The following is a 12,584-nucleotide window of genomic DNA, read 5'->3' on the forward strand; positions in this document are numbered from 1 at the left end:
GGAACATTCAATCAAATTTCAGGAGAACCTAACACGTTGAGAAGGATGGAGGCAAATTAAGTATAAAACACTTCAGACATTTTTGGACACATGGAAACAGATTCAGTTTATCAGAAGGCAATGGTTGTGTGCTTTTTTCCAGTGATTTCCTGAGTCATCAGGCCAAAGGGTTACATCCATTTATATAGTTGCTATTAAAATGAAGCTATAAGCAATTCCACTTCAGTCACCCACATGCTAGTTAGTAGATAGCTCTGGTAGCCTTGGGAGGATCTGGTCATAAGATCTTGGCCATATCCTCAGGTTCCAAGGAAGAGGAGTCATTTCATGCCAAGGATACTACAAACACTTAACATGCCCATTGCCAACCATGGGAGGACCAAAGTAGTGGTTTTTAAAAGTCTCAATCTCACTCCTCCTCCCACCAATTATCAAATTTCATTGTATTTGTAGTCAGAGCTGGGTTCAAACCCCGACTTGGTTAAACTATCTGTATTACTTTGCGTCAAGTTCCTTTAGCGCTCTGGGTTACAGTTTCCTCTCACCTGTAAAAAATTGAGGAGGTTGTTTGGATGAGATCATACTTAAAGTTCCTTCCATTCTAAATTCGTATTCTTTGAGATAGGGGCCATTCATCTTAAAGTCATAGATCCTCTTAGTACCTACTATTTCAGAGCATCTTATTTTTTCACCTTTATTAGTGGTATTTATAAAATATCTCACTAGTGAAAAATAGCCTATGACTATTTGGTAGAATACATATATAGCTGGTTTAGTTATGCAATGTTTGCAATGTTTATCTTCATATAGTATATTGCAAAAAAAGCTCTAGACTGAGAGACCTGAGTCTGAGTTCCAGCTATGGCATTAATGCCATAGATTAGTACCATAGTCAAGTTAATTTTCCTCAGTGCCACGGTTTCCTTATCTATGAGATGAGGGTTTGAGGTACAAATAGTTGCTATGATTAGTAAAAATACCTTTTAAGGCCAAAGTTCTATGATTTAAATGCACTTTTCTGCTCACCCATATAAGCCTCTGGAATAAGATTTAGCAGTCTCTTTGAGAAACTTGGTCTTATGCCAAGTATTCATTTATTCATTCCTTCATGAGTTCCCTATTAAAATGAAAATACCATTGGGAACAGGACTCATATTTGAAGATTTTATCATGTAACAACTTTACTCTTAGTTAATACCTTAGTAAGGAATAGCTAAAACCAACAGAGACAAGTGTAACAGGAAAGAGATGAAATTTAATAGTGATAAAATTTTGGGTTCTAAAAATTAATTGCAGAAGTGCAGCATGGGAGAGATTGGGTAGATGACAGATTGTAGGAAATGGACCTGGGAGTCAGGAGTGGTTACAATATAAGTCAGCAATGTGATCTGGCACAAAGATTTACAAAAGAGTAAATGATATCATAGGTTGCTTTAGGTTCTATGGTTTATGATGACATGTCAAAGGCAAAGGTGTCAGAAGAAAAAGACAAATCTGAGGAGTAAACAGCTAATTTAGAAAGTGAAGTTAAAGAATGGGATCTGGCTTCTTGGACCATGGGTTAAAATATAGAAATAATTAGCTTCTGGCCAAGTGTGGAGTGCATCTAATAAGGGCTGGATATAAATGTATACAGTATTGCATATCCAATCAAAAGAGCTTTACAGATTGAGGGGAAAAACCTATCCAAAATTAGATAATATAGAATAAAAACAATAAAGCTATGCAGAAATTTATAGGCTCCAAGAAGAAATGCAGCAGTAAAACCTATGGCTTCATGTATCTATATGTAAAGTGTACTAAGTATGGATAATAAAGAGGGTATACTATAGCTCCTAATGGACAATTAGGTAGGTACAACCCCATTACTGGACTCAGTGGATAGAACATCAGATCTGGAGTTAGGAAGTTCAAATCTGACTTCAGATACTTACCAGTTGTGTGACCTTAGGCAAGTCTCTTATCCCTATCTGTCTATGTTTCTCATTTATCAAATGAACTAGGGAAGCAAATGGCAAACCACTTTAGGGTTTGACAAGAAAACTCCAAATGGGTCATAAAGAATCAGAAGAGAATAGGTAAAAAGGGGAGGGACTGGGGTAGTATTGTATATTAAATGATATACTGATGTACAGAAATCGAGAAAACAAGATTGGGGAAGTTTAATGTAGAATACTGTGTGAAACCAACAGACAGAAAAAAAAAGAAGCAAGAATATTATCTGAGTATACCACAACCCACCTGGAATGAAAGAAGAAATAGATGAATAATCACTTAAAAGTTTAGCATAGAATCAGTCTAGTTATCGGAGACTTCATTTTTTTAGATATTTCCTGAAACTTTGCTAAAAGTAGAGCAAATCATTTCTTGACTTGCCTTAATATTTTTATCATTCAAAAAGAGGAACCAAAAAGGGGCAGCTAGGTGGCACAGTGGATAGAGCACTGGCCCTGGAGTCAGGAGGACCTGAGTTCAAATCCACCTCAGACATTTAATAATTACCTAGCTGTGTGGCCTTGGGCAAGCCACTTAACCCCATTGCCTTGCAAAAACCTAAAAAAGAAAGAGGAACCTATGAATGGGCTTGCTCTCTTGACCCTGATTTTTACCAACAAGATTGAAATGGAAACTGAAGTAGAAATGATTAAAATCTAAAGTGACCACCATGATTTAGAAATTTTGATAAAGATGGAAAGTTAACCATAATCTTGAGACATACTTTAGATTTCTAGAGAATAGTTTTTAAAGGGATCAAAGAAGAGACAGATAAGATGCCATGATCTAAAATTCCACAGGTGAAATTTGTTGGGAGGAATATGAAGACTCTCAAGAATGAAATCCTAAAGCTACATATACAAACAATTCCATTTCCTTCAAACAACAACCCATTTTCTTGGAAAGTCAAGAAATGATTTGCTCTACTTCTGTCAGAATTCCAGGAAATTAGTTCAGGAGTCAAATCTACCAGTTTCCCCCCATGCCTTAGAAAATAGTTTAGCAGTATGGTTAGTGAAATTCAGTAAACACAGAAAACTTAGCCAACTTACGAGTTAAAAGAAGTATTTAAAGGGGAATCAAGATCAGGTAATGAAGGATAAGCATGAAAATGAGGCACGACCATGCCTACAAGAAGAGGATCAGGAGTGCACAGGGTTCAGGATGAGCTGAGGCTGATGAGAAGAGCAAAGAATCAGACCTGTGGTTTTGTGGTACTGGGAATTCTTAGTGAGAAACTTTTGCAAATGCAGCTCAGTGTCTATCTGTAATGAATCTTAGAAAGCTGATTTAAGTAATGAGACATTTATTTATTTTCCAGGGTCCCAAAACCAGTATATATTAGAAATGGAAGCTGAACTCAGGTTTTCTTGATTCTAAGATCAATTCTTCATCCATCATGCCTTACTGCCTCTGAAATCAGGTAATAAGAAGAATCAAATAAGGAGATAGGACTGCTGTTTAGTATGAAGAGAAGAGAAGAGAGAGAAGAGAAGAGAAGAGTAGGTAATAAAAGATGGAGGGAAAGTTAAGTTGATTAACTCCTATTTTGCTTTCAGAAAATGATTTTTTTTTGACTGGAAAGGATTGAATAAAACTGTATACTTGATCACAGAAAACACAATTAAGATTATAAGAAAGAAAATTTAAGGGTACAAATTTAGATTTGATGTAAGGAAAAAAACTTCTACATAATTAGATCTTTTTAAAGAGACTGCCTTGGGAAAAAAGTGGGCATCTCTCATCAAGCAAAGGGTAGATGACCACATGTAAAATTAAATTGTAGATAGGATTCTTTTCTATACAGAGGTTGGTCTAGAAAGACAAGGAGAGCTCTCTGACTGCTATAATCTGTGATTCTCCTAGTCCTACTATATGATTCCTTGTTTACCTCATGAGACTTCATGAGGTACTTACTCCTCATGTTCTCTGTGTCACATTTTAGGAACAATGGCATGCAGGATCACCAGGGAATACTAAATTATAATACATAAAGATTAAATCAAAGGACTTTGGAAATATTAGTCCTGGGGAAGAGATTTAGATCTCTTCAATTATCTATGGGGATATTAAGTTAAGAAAAAATCATCACATATAGCTCCATTGGCATTCACACAACAGACTGCTAATCCCTTTTCTAAGGAGAGGTAGCATGCTACAGGGATAGAAAAATGAACTTGGAATCTGGAAGAAAGATTAGTTCAAGTTCCAACTTTAACACAATGGTTATAGGAACCTGGACAAGTCATTTAATCCCTTTAAGACTCAGTTTCCTCCTTGGTAAAATAGGGTCAATGATAGTACCTACCCCATGGGTTGCTGTGAGGATCAAATGAGTCTGTATCATTTTGGCAGGAGCTGTCAGAGTTTATACTATACTGGTAAAGGCTGTGAGAACCCAGAATCACCTCCATATGTTATAGAATAGGATAATGGTAATAATAAGAATATTAGAGATGATAATAACTTTCTCCATTAATTTTTCATTGTAGAACATGCCAGACTTTGTGTCTTTTGATATAACCTAAAAACCCCCCAAAGTTACTTCAATTAATCAACTGAAAACATTTTTAGATGTCTATGCTAGGAATTGTAGAAACAAAGAAAAAAATAAGGCTGTTCCTGTCCTCAAGGAGCTTAGATTCTACTAAGGGAATAGAATAACTGGAAATGATGTCCAGGAAAAGAATTTTGGTTTTGATCAAGAGTTCATAGCCAAGTGTCAATAGACTCCCCACAAAGAATCCCTAGATAGACTCCATGTGAACTGATCCAACCATTCTGGAGAACAATTTGGGCTATAAAACTGTGCATATCCTTTAACCCAGCAATGTCACTACAAGGTGTGTATCTCAGAGATCAAGAAAAAATGTAGAAGGACTTATGTGTATAAAAATATCTATAGCAGTTCTTTTTGTGATGTCAAAGAATTTGAAATTGAGGGTTTGACTATCCTTTGGCGAATGGTTGAAAAGTGTGACTTTAATGTGTATAGATGTATATGATGCTAATGGAAAACAATTGTGTTATAAGAAATGACAATCAGGATGCTTTTAGAAAAACTTGGGAAGACGTTTATAAATTGATGTAAAGTGAAATGAACAGAACCAGAAGAATATTGTATACAGTAGCAGCAATAGTTTAAAATGATCAATTATGAATGACATAGATATTCTCAGGAAAACAATGATCTAAGACTGTTCTGAAGGACTTATGATGAAAAATGCTATCTACCTCCAGAGAAAACTGATGGAATTTGAATGAAGATAAAACTGCATTTTTTAGACTCTATTTTTATTTCTACCTTTTTTTGGGGGGGGGAGGTCTGTGTTTTCCTTTGCAACATGGAAATGCACATGTATCATCTATATTAAATTGCTTGCCTTTTCAAGGAGTGGGGAACAGGGAAGGAGGGAGAGACTTTGGACCTCAAAATTATAAAAAATAAATGTTAAAACTTTTTTACGTATATCTGAGAAAAAATAAATAAAATTAGACAAAAAAAGACTTAAATTTAGATAATCTGATTTTAAGTATTTCCTGAGTTCTCTCCAATATTCAGTGTAACCTTCCTAAGGAGTCACTGGTGAATTTTTTTCCCGAAATATTTAATTTTAATTATCTGCTGACTTCAGTATGTTAAGAGGTATTTTGATCTCTCCCTAGGAAAAGTTTTTTAAGCTCAGTTTATGGTAACCATAACTTTAATTTATATTTTTCAAACACTGGGCAGCTAACTAGATGACTGCATTGGTATCCCCCCAAGAGAGGTTTTGAATCTGCTTTGTTCTCTGAAAAGTTCATATTTATGATTATATTTTCCCTGCATTGAGAATTTAAATGTAACTCTTTTTTTTAAAACTGGGAAAAAACAATTCCCAATAACAGGGACCTGAATGGCGTCTTATTGTCTTTGAGACTACTATTTAAGCAGCTCTGAAGCCCTAAGGCTAATGTTTCAGAAATTCATATGTTGTTCAAAGTGGAGGGGGACTTAAATACCCCCAGGACCAAATCTTTCACTTTATGAAAATGAAATTAATATCCAGTGGAGTGGAGAGTGATTTGTCCAAGGTCACACAGCTAATCAGTCAAAGAATTGATATTCCTGAATGTCAGACAGGGTTTCAGAAGGAGATGGGCTTTCAAAATCCCATCTTTGATCCCTTCCTAGTAGGGTAACTAAGCAGTATCACTTCTCCAGTCTGTGTCTCAGTTTCTTTATTTGTAAAATGGTGATTTTAACACTACCTGACTTACATGGTTGTTATGAGGATCAAATGAGATTAATAAATGCTTATTCTTTTCCTACTTGCTTGTCATTTTGCACTATCTACTTTATAGGGATGTTCTTATAGCTAGATAAGATAGTGAATACAAAGTAAGTTGTTTTTTAATTAAATTATTTTCCAGAAGATTAAAGCAGGTGCTGTAGGAATGTTGGCCAGGAATATCCAAGAGGGGATTCATGATTTCCATAAAGGTTGCCCTTGATAGCCTCTAAGCATTTGGTCCAGTTTTGGGATCATAGACTTACAGAGTTGGAAGCAATCTCATAGAGCAGTTAGTCAAAATTTAACTTGAAAGAACTCTGTATAGAATTTTATTACTCTAAGATCAACATGGAGTTATGGTACTACTAACTTAATTGAAGGAATTTTTCTTTTTTTTCAACAGCAATAACCAATAAGAAATATTTACCTCTACATTCTAAGGATAGCTCACTCATTTGGTAAATATTCTTTGGTTTTTATCCAGATTAAGGAAATTATGGCAGAGAGGTTATAATCCAGGGATAAGGCCTTAGAAAGATTGAGACCCAGGTTTTGTGGAACAAGTTTTCTCTGAGGTTACTTGATTATTCTATCTTCATTAAAGGGACAAACTCTCTCTCTCTCTCTCTCTCTCTCTCTCTCTCTCTCTCTGTCACGTCACATGAAATCTGTGCTCAAGTAAAACAAAACAATGAATGAATCAGAATGACTGAGGTGGAAAGAATTTTAGAACAAAGAATCATAGTATTAAAAGGAACCTTAGAATATAGATTGTTAGAGACAAAAGGGATCTTAGAACACAGAATGTCAGAGCTGCATCATCAGAACTGCAAGGGTCCTTAGAACATGGAATGTTGAATGTGGAAGGGTCCTTAGAAACAAAGAATGCCAAATTTGAATATTAAAACTGAACAGATCTTTTAAACATGGAATGGTACAATTATAACCAAAACGGATACTTAGAAGGTCAGGGCAGAGCAGGACTGCAGCCATCATCCGATGCAACCTTGTTACTTTATAGCTTAGGAAAGTGAGGTTCAAGGGTGGGGGAAGTGATTTATTTGTGAATTAATAACAAAGTTGGAATTAAAATCTAGGTATCCTGATTCCCGTCCAGTATTTCCTCCCCCTTCCCTCCCCCTCCTGCCCCAAGCAGACATGCCAAGAGAACTCACCCATACTCATCTCTGTGAAAATTGAGTTTGACTGGAGAGGGTGTAACAGGGCAGGGTTCATTTCTCCTAGTCGTTTCCTTAGGGCTCAGCACTCTAAATAAGGGGCTGGTGTGAAAATTGGACACAAGGGGGATGGAATGAGGTCCAGAGTGGAAGAATTCACCTCATCTTTGCTGATTTATTATATATAAACAATCTCTGTGAACAAGATCCACTAAAAATCATTTCAATAAAATTGACTTTAAAATGTGTTTCTTCTAAGTCTTTTTTAATTTTACTGGTTTGACTTTGATTCCTTTTCCTAGATGACTTTTGCTTTTGGATCTTCTGCTTTATATCTATAAGACCTCAGGTCATTTCATGTGTGTGTGTTGGTTTTTCTTAATAGCGAGCACCATATTTCTAATGTACTTCTTCCCTATTCCCAGTGTCTAGTTTAGATTATTATTTTTTTATTAAGGTTTTTTTTTTGCAAGGCAATGGAGTTAAGTGGCTTGCCCAAGGCCACACAACTAGGTAATTATTAAGTGTCTGAGGCCGAACTCAGGTACTCCTGAATCCTGGGCCAGTGCTCTATCCACCGCCACCTAGCTGCCCCCTTCAGTGCCTAGTTTAGGAATTGCAGATAGAAAGCAGTCAATTCATGTTTGCTGAATTAATAAACATGACCAAAACAAAATTTAAATACAATAACATTTTACTTATTAGGGACCCAGCAGGGAGATAGGAAAGAAGAAAAAAAAATCCCTAGCTTAGCTTATGGAGATTGTACAATTTCTGCTCAATAAATGTCCTAGGATATGACTAGAGCTCATCCTGATGACTTTTATTTGCATGTGAATGAACTTAGTGATCTGTTTTTCAAGTAGCAATTTTGAGGTAGGAGTAGAAGGTTAACTAGTTGGGAGATGTGACAGCTAGGCCTTGGTTTTCTCCTGTGTTAAAATGAAGCGGTTGGACCAGATGACTAGTTCTGACATTCTTTGCACATGAGTGTGTTATAGTAGAAAGATCTTGGGATATGGAGTCAGAAGACCAAGATTTCAGTTCTGGTCCTGACTTTCACTAGCTGAGTATAAAAATGGAAAGAAAATAAATATTTCTTAATTGAAAAAATTAACAAAAGGAAAAGGCAAGATTATATTGATTAATGTCAGTTTAAAAGAGCAAGAAAATGTTACATTTCTGAAAGATTTTTGTCTTAAATGATTAGCATTTTAAATTTAAAAAAATGCTTGAAGGAGGGTAAAATCTCTGTATTCTATAACTAATTCTTCCCAGAGGGTTTTAGAGAGGTATCATGATTAACTAGGTGGTATAATGGGTAGAGTATTGGATACAGAGTCAGGAAGACCTGAGTTCAAATGTAACCTCAAATGCTGCTTAGCTATGTGACTCTCTGAAAGTCATTTAACCTCTCCCAGTCTCAGTTTTCTCAAATATAAAATGAGAATGATAATAATAGTATCTACCTCATAGAGTTGTAGTGAGAACAAATGATATAATATAAATAAGCATATATGCAACCTAATGCTAATTATTTTTATCATTGTTATTATAATGGAAAATCATCAGAATAAGAGTAGAGGTAAAAATCCCAACTATTATACTTATTAACTCTAAGACCTGGGTAAGTCACTTGCTTTTTCTGAAGCTCAGTTTCCAACATCTGTACAAAGGGGACAAAATACTTATATTTCCTGTTTCACAATGTTGTTGTGAAGAGGTATTTGGTAAGACACAAAGTACTAGAGAAAAATGAGTTATTATCAAAAATTCCTGAAGTAGAATTCTTATACTATTTTATTGGCTCCATAGCCAGCTACATAGATCCTTTGGTGCTTTGTTTCACTTTATTTCTTCATCCTTTTTTTTCTCTTTCATCTCTACCATGACATTGATCATCAAGAACAGGGTTTTTTCAGACTTAACTCATTTCCTTTTTTTGGATAGGATTGCTTAACTAGTAGATAAGGGTAATGTTTTGGATAAAGGAAAATTGCCTAATGTTAGAAAAGCTGTGGATAAAGTATTTTGTATTATTTTTGGGAAGAAATGGAGATAGATTAGAGAATATATTTAGATAATTAGAATAGAAAATACATTTAGTTGAATTCAGAGCTGACTGTATGGTTGGACTCTAATGTTTCAATGTCAGTGGGACAGGAGGTCACTGGCAAAGTGCCTAAGTGATTTGTACCTGGTTCTGGGCTGTTTCTCATTTTTTTATCAGAGCTTGGATAAAGGCAAGGATGTGACACTTTTCAACCCATTGTATGACAGTTGGGCTACAATAAGGGATCTTTATAGACCAGAGTACTGGGTTGAATAAAATTCAATAGGGAATAATGTAAAATCTTATATGAAAAAATCAATGTTACTAGCAGAAGATTGGGGAGTTATGGTTAAACTGCAGTTTTTCTGAAAAAAAATATCTGGAGATTTTAGAGAGGATAACAGGTTCAGTACAAGTTAGTGGTGTGATAAGGCATCTAAGAAGTTAATGTAAACTTGGAGTACATAAAGAAAGGCATAACTTCTAGGAAATAGGGAGGTGATAGTCCCAATGTATTCTACCTCATTTGAATTGTTTTTAGTCTTGTATGCCATGGTTTTAAGAAGAACACTGATAATCTTTCAGGGGGTCTTATATGATAAACAGAATGGTGAGGGTCTTGAGTTCATATTACATGAGAATTGGTAGAAGGACTAGGAATGTTTAGTGTAAGACAGAGAAGATTTGGTGGGGAGGCAATAAATGTCTTTAAAAATTTGAAGAACTGTTATATTGAGGAAGAAAGATTATCCTTGTTCTGTCTGGTTCCAGATAGCAGAACAAGGAGTAAAAGATGTAAGTTGCAAAGAGCTAAACTGAAGCATGATTTCTTTAATACTTAGAACTGTTTGAAAGTAAAATGGTCTGTTTAAGAACTGATGTGTTCCTTTTCCTTTGAAGGCTTTAAGGAGAGATTGGCCAATCATTTGCTGGGTATTATGGTGGCTAATGGCTTATTCCTTACATGGATGAACTAGATTTAGTTGCTAAACTCTTTTTTCCCCACTGTGATTCTATGAAATCACCACATTATAGCTCTTTCTTCCTATCTCTCTTTCCCAAGATCAGGCCTGATGTGTAATTTACGACATATACATGTTTCTGTTTGTTGGAAATGGTAAGGGATTACGACAAAAATACTTATGGCTATGATAGTGAAGATGATGATGATTAGGTGCTGTAATGTGACATTTTGGAGAAGGGTCTGACAGGGAACAATTTTCATTTGCATTAAGGCATGATCGTGTATAAGTTCCTAATGCCTCTTGAGAGCCATAAAGAAAAGGATATCTGCTTTGAAAAAACAATCCCAAATCTTGAATATTCACTGCTTCAGTGAAATATGACAGGAAATTTCCACTTGGTGATGAAGAAAAAAATGCTCACCAATGAATAAAGCAAATGTATGAATATGGATCCTGGGCATCTAAATAAACACAGAATCTTGGAATCAAAGAACCACAATATTTTTGATCTGTGGTCAAGGCTGGAAAAATTTTTACAGGCATAAGGAGGAGCCTGAGAAACAGTATGGTTCAATCAGATAAAATACTAAAAAATCTGGGATTAAAACTGGTCTCTAGCATTTACTGGGTATGTAATCATAGGTAAATCACTTAAAATCTTTGAGACTTATTTTCCTCATCTGTAAAATGAGAATGGTAATTCCTGTAGTCTCTCTACCTCATGGAGTTTATATACAAATAACCATGTATATAATATGCTATTATAAAAATTAATCTCATAACTCTGGTGTTTGTTAAATGAATGAATAAAAATTTAGTCCCTTATAGTACAGGAGAAAAAAAATGTATAGTAAATCCTCAATAAATTACAATGCTAGGGGAATGAGAATATTCTAGTTAGAAAATATTTTTGTTTCAAAAAATCATTCAAAACATCTGCCACTACTGCTTCCATGCTTTCTTTAGACCTGCATCAGACTCTTCACATTTATATTTGCTTAAATCTTTCCTTTTTTAAAAAAAAAAAACTCAGGCCCTCCATGATGTCTTCCATGATCTTTCAGGTACAAGCATTCTTTCACTTATCTAATTTTCCAAAAGCATTTTGTCTATATCTCTACTTTATCACATTCCATTTTATAATTATACATGTCTACATTCCTTTCATATATTCCCTAATGGATTGTAAGCTCTGAAAAAATTACTTTTCATTTTTATATTTCAGTGTCTAATATTTCCATATAATAAGTGCTTATAAAGAAAGGTTTGCTGAATAAAATTACTATTATCCTGTAAAGGACTATTCCTAAATTTATATTTATTATAAATTACAAAATTTATTATAGGGAGCATAGTTTCCAAATTTCTCAAATCAAAAATCTTATAATTTATCTAATTGATCAGCATAGAGGAATTGGCACTTAAACATCTATTGATTTAATAGCTTCTAGAATCAATGAAATGGCCATTACTTTTACTGAGCAAACGACAAATAGCCACAGTGCTACACAGTGCTACAGATGTTGTCTTTTGGTAAATATCATTTCAAAAACAATTAATCAAGTACTAAGGAATTATTAAGCAATTGCTATGTGATAGGCATTGTGCTAGATGCAAAAGCTAAAACAGTACTAGTCCTCAGGGAACTTATATTCTAATGGAGAAGATAATCTCTGAATATTTTATTTATATAAATCAGACTATAAAAGAAAAATGAAGGATAGATATATGATTACATTAGAGGGCATAGCTCTACCAGTTTGGGGAACCAGAAAAAGGACTTCTGGAGAAGTTGATACCTATAAACATGCCCAAGACTTCCCCAGTCTTAAAAATAAAACAAAATAAAACTTTTTTTTTTTAGTTTTTGCAAGGCAATGGGGTTAAGTGGCTTGCCCAAGGCCACACAGCTAGGTAATTATTAAGTGTCTCAGGTCACATTTGAACTCAGGTACTCCTGACTCCAGGTCTGGTGCTCTATCCATTGTGCCACCTAGCCACCCCCAAAACAAAACTTTCAATTGATCCTTCCATCCCTTAAAGTTTTCATATGATCCACTGCCCCTAGACTTGCCAAATTAATATTCCAAAATCATGCATCAGATCATGTCATTTTCCT

The 12,584-nt window shown here is 34.9% G+C and overlaps 1 protein-coding gene across 2 annotated transcripts in view; it reads right to left on the bottom strand.

Moving 5' to 3' along the window:
- Positions 1 to 12,584, bottom strand: part of GRIA1 (glutamate ionotropic receptor AMPA type subunit 1) — a 352,588-nt gene that overhangs the window by 25,692 nt on the left and 314,312 nt on the right. The gene's annotated exons all lie outside the window — the stretch shown is intronic.

Source organism: Macrotis lagotis, chromosome 1, assembly GCF_037893015.1.
Source record: "Macrotis lagotis isolate mMagLag1 chromosome 1, bilby.v1.9.chrom.fasta, whole genome shotgun sequence".
NCBI lineage: Eukaryota > Metazoa > Chordata > Mammalia > Peramelemorphia > Peramelidae > Macrotis > Macrotis lagotis.